Below are 5,192 nucleotides of genomic sequence, written 5' to 3'. Positions count from 1 at the left end.
GCCTGCACCGCACTGAGTATGGTGGCCTTGTGTGCGAGTCACTCAGTATGGCGCAGCGTCACCAGACGTCCCCGAGTATGAAGGGTATAGCCTGCACCGCACTGAGTATGGCGGCCTTGTGTGCGAGTCAGTCAGTATGGTGCAGCGTCACCAGACGACCCCGAGTATGAAGGGTATAGCCTGCACCGCACTGAGTATGGCGGCCTTGTGTACCAGTCAGTCAGTATGGCGCAGCATCACCAGACGACCCCGAGTATGAAGGGTATAGCCTGCACTCAGTATGGCGGCCTTGTGTACGAGTCAGTCAGTATGGCGCACTAGACGTCCCCGAGTATGAAGGGTATAGCCTGCACCGCACTGAGTATGGCGGCCTTGTGTGCGAGTCAGTCAGTATGGCGCAGCATCACCAGACGTCCCCGAGTATGAAGGGTATAGCCTGCACCGCACTGAGTATGGCGGCCTTGTGTGCGAGTCAGTCAGTATGGCGCACCAGACGTCCCCGAGTATGAAGGGTATAGCCTGCACCGCACTGAGTATGGCGGCCTTGTGTGCGAGTCACTCAGTATGGCGCAGCGTCACCAGACGTCCCCGAGTATGAAGGGTATAGCCTGCACCGCACTGAGTATGGCGGCCTTGTGTGTGAGTCAGTCAGTATGGCGCAGCATCACCAGACGTCCCCGAGTATGAAGGGTATAGCCTGCACTGAGTATGGTGGCCTTGTGTACGAGTCAGTCAGTATGGCGCAGCGTCACTAGATGTCCCCGAGTATGAAGGGTATAGCCTGCACCGCACTGAGTATGGCGGCCTTGTGTGTGAGTCAGTCAGTATGGCGCAGCATCACCAGACGTCCCCGAGTATGAAGGGTATAGCCTGCACTGAGTATGGTGGCCTTGTGTACGAGTCAGTCAGTATGGCGCAGCATCACCAGATGTCCCCGAGTATGAAGGGTATAGCCTGCACCGCACTGAGTATGGCGGCCTTGTGTGTGAGTCAGTCAGTATGGCGCAGCGTCACCAGATGTCCCCGAGTATGAAGGGTATAGCCTGCACCGCACTGAGTATGGCGGCCTTGTGTACCAGTCAGTCAGTATGGCGCAGCGTCACCAGACGTCCCCGAGTATGAAGGGTATAGCCTGCACTTTGTATGGCGGCCTTGTGTACCAGTCAGTCAGTATGGCGCAGCGTCACTAGATGTTCCCGAGTATGAAGGGTATAGCCTGCACCGCACTGAGTATGGCAGCCTTGTGTACCAGTCAGTCAGTATGGCGCAGCATCACCAGACGTCCCCGAGTATGAAGGGTATAGCCTGCACTGAGTATGGCAGCCTTGTGTGCAAGTCAGTCAGTATGGCGCAGCGTCACCAGACGTCCCCGAGTATGAAGGGTATAGCCTGCACTGAGTATGGCGGCCTTGTGTACCAGTCAGTCAGTATGGCGCAGCGTCACCAGACGTCCCCGAGTATGAAGGGTATAGCCTGCACCGCACTGAGTATGGCGGCCTTGTGTACCAGTCAGTCAGTATGGCGCAGCGTCACCAGACGTCCCCGAGTATGAAGGGTATAGCCTGCACCGCACTGAGTATGGCGGCCTTGTGTACCAGTCAGTCAGTATGGCGCAGCGTCACTAGATGTTCCCGAGTATGAAGGGTATAGCCTGCACTGAGTATGGCGGCCTTGTGTACCAGTCAGTCAGTATGGCGCAGCGTCACTAGATGTTCCCGAGTATGAAGGGTATAGCCTGCACCGCACTGAGTATGGCAGCCTTGTGTACCAGTCAGTCAGTATGGCGCAGCATCACCAGACGTCCCCGAGTATGAAGGGTATAGCCTGCACCACACTGAGTATGGCGGCCTTGTGTGCAAGTCAGTCAGTATGGCGCAGCGTCACCAGACGTCCCCGAGTATGAAGGGTATAGCCTGCACTGAGTATGGCGGCCTTGTGTACCAGTCAGTCAGTATGGCGCAGCGTCACCAGACGTCCCCGAGTATGAAGGGTATAGCCTGCACCGCACTGAGTATGGCGGCCTTGTGTGTGAGTCAGTCAGTATGACGCAGCGGCACCAGACGTCCCCGAGTATGAAGGGTATAGCCTGCACCGCACTGAGTATGGCGGCCTTGTGTGCGAGTCAGTCAGTATGGCGCAGCGTCACCAGACGTCCCCGAGTATGAAGGGTATAGCCTGCACCGCACTGAGTATGGCGGCCTTGTGTGTGAGTCAGTCAGTATGGCGCAGCATCACCAGACGTTCCCGAGTATGAAAGGTATAGCCTGCACCGCACTGAGTATGGCGGCCTTGTGTGTGAGTCAGTCAGTATGGCGCAGCATCACCAGACGTCCCCGAGTATGAAGGGTATAGCCTGCACCGCACTGAGTATGGCGGCCTTGTGTGTGAGTCAGTCAGTATGGCGCAGCATCACCAGATGTCCCCGAGTATGAAGGGTATAGCCTGCACTGAGTATGGCGGCCTTGTGTACCAGTCAGTCAGTATGGCGCAGCATCACCAGATGTCCCCGAGTATGAAGGGTATAGCCTGCACCGCACTGAGTATGGTGGCCTTGTGTGCGAGTCACTCAGTATGGCGCAGCGTCACCAGACGTCCCCGAGTATGAAGGGTATAGCCTGCACCGCACTGAGTATGGCGGCCTTGTGTGCGAGTCAGTCAGTATGGTGCAGCGTCACCAGACGACCCCGAGTATGAAGGGTATAGCCTGCACCGCACTGAGTATGGCGGCCTTGTGTACCAGTCAGTCAGTATGGCGCAGCATCACCAGACGACCCCGAGTATGAAGGGTATAGCCTGCACTGAGTATGGCGGCCTTGTGTACGAGTCAGTCAGTATGGCGCACTAGACGTCCCCGAGTATGAAGGGTATAGCCTGCACCGCACTGAGTATGGCGGCCTTGTGTGCGAGTCAGTCAGTATGGCGCAGCATCACCAGACGTCCCCGAGTATGAAGGGTATAGCCTGCACCGCACTGAGTATGGCGGCCTTGTGTGCGAGTCACTCAGTATGGCGCAGCGTCACCAGACGTCCCCGAGTATGAAGGGTATAGCCTGCACTGAGTATGGCGGCCTTGTGTGTGAGTCAGTCAGTATGGCGCAGCATCACCAGACGTCCCCGAGTATGAAGGGTATAGCCTGCACCGCACTGAGTATGGCGGCCTTGTGTGCAAGTCAGTCAGTATGGCGCAGCGTCACCAGACGTCCCCGAGTATGAAGGGTATAGCCTGCACTGAGTATGGCGGCCTTGTGTACCAGTCAGTCAGTATGGCGCAGCGTCACCAGACGTCCCCGAGTATGAAGGGTATAGCCTGCACCGCACTGAGTATGGCGGCCTTGTGTGTCAGTCAGTCAGTATGGCGCAGCATCACCAGACGTCCCCGAGTATGAAGGGTATAGCCTGCACCGCACTGAGTATGGCGGCCTTGTGTGCGAGTCAGTCAGTATGGCGCAGCGTCACCAGACGTCCCCGAGTATGAAGGGTATAGCCTGCACCGCACTGAGTATGGCGGCCTTGTGTGTGAGTCAGTCAGTATGGCGCAGCATCACCAGACGTTCCCGAGTATGAAGGGTATAGCCTGCACCGCACTGAGTATGGCGGCCTTGTGTGTGAGTCAGTCAGTATGGCGCAGCATCACCAGACGTCCCCGAGTATGAAGGGTATAGCCTGCACTGAGTATGGCGGCCTTGTGTACCAGTCACTCAGTATGGCGCAGCATCACCAGACGTCCCCGAGTATGAAGGGTATAGCCTGCACTGAGTATGGTGGCCTTGTGTGTGTCAGTCAGTTAGTATGGCGCAGCGTCACTAGATGTTCCCGAGTATGAAGGGTATAGCCTGCACCGCACTGAGTATGGCGGCCTTGTGTGCAAGTCAGTCAGTATGGCGCAGCGTCACCAGACGTCCCCGAGTATGAAGGGTATAGCCTGCACCGCACTGAGTATGGCGGCCTTGTGTGCGAGTCAGTCAGTATGGCGCAGCGTCACCAGACGTCCCCGAGTATGAAGGGTATAGCCTGCACCGCACTGAGTATGGCGGCCTTGTGTGTGAGTCAGTCAGTATGGCGCAGCATCACCAGACGTTCCCGAGTATGAAAGGTATAGCCTGCACCGCACTGAGTATGGCGGCCTTGTGTGTGAGTCAGTCAGTATGGCGCAGCATCACCAGACGTCCCCGAGTATGAAGGGTATAGCCTGCACCGCACTGAGTATGGCGGCCTTGTGTGTGAGTCAGTCAGTATGGCGCAGCATCACCAGATGTCCCCGAGTATGAAGGGTATAGCCTGCACTGAGTATGGCGGCCTTGTGTACCAGTCAGTCAGTATGGCGCAGCATCACCAGATGTCCCCGAGTATGAAGGGTATAGCCTGCACCGCACTGAGTATGGTGGCCTTGTGTGCGAGTCACTCAGTATGGCGCAGCGTCACCAGACGTCCCCGAGTATGAAGGGTATAGCCTGCACCGCACTGAGTATGGCGGCCTTGTGTACCAGTCAGTCAGTATGGCGCAGCATCACCAGACGTCCCCGAGTATGAAGGGTATAGCCTGCACTGAGTATGGCGGCCTTGTGTACCAGTCAGTCAGTATGGCGCAGCGTCACCAGACGTCCCCGAGTATGAAGGGTATAGCCTGCACCGCACTGAGTATGGCGGCCTTGTGTGTCAGTCAGTCAGTATGGCGCAGCATCACCAGACGTCCCCGAGTATGAAGGGTATAGCCTGCACCGCACTGAGTATGGCGGCCTTGTGTGCGAGTCAGTCAGTATGGCGCAGCGTCACCAGACGTCCCCGAGTATGAAGGGTATAGCCTGCACCGCACTGAGTATGGCGGCCTTGTGTGTGAGTCAGTCAGTATGGCGCAGCATCACCAGACGTTCCCGAGTATGAAGGGTATAGCCTGCACCGCACTGAGTATGGCGGCCTTGTGTGTGAGTCAGTCAGTATGGCGCAGCATCACCAGACGTCCCCGAGTATGAAGGGTATAGCCTGCACTGAGTATGGCGGCCTTGTGTACCAGTCACTCAGTATGGCGCAGCATCACCAGACGTCCCCGAGTATGAAGGGTATAGCCTGCACTGAGTATGGTGGCCTTGTGTGTGTCAGTCAGTTAGTATGGCGCAGCGTCACTAGATGTTCCCGAGTATGAAGGGTATAGCCTGCACCGCACTGAGTATGGCGGCCTTGTGTGCAAGTCAGTCA

Source organism: Leptodactylus fuscus, unplaced genomic scaffold (assembly GCF_031893055.1).
Source record: "Leptodactylus fuscus isolate aLepFus1 unplaced genomic scaffold, aLepFus1.hap2 HAP2_SCAFFOLD_207, whole genome shotgun sequence".
Taxonomy (NCBI): Eukaryota; Metazoa; Chordata; class Amphibia; order Anura; family Leptodactylidae; genus Leptodactylus; species Leptodactylus fuscus.
Note: the sequence above shows the minus strand (reverse complement) of the source record.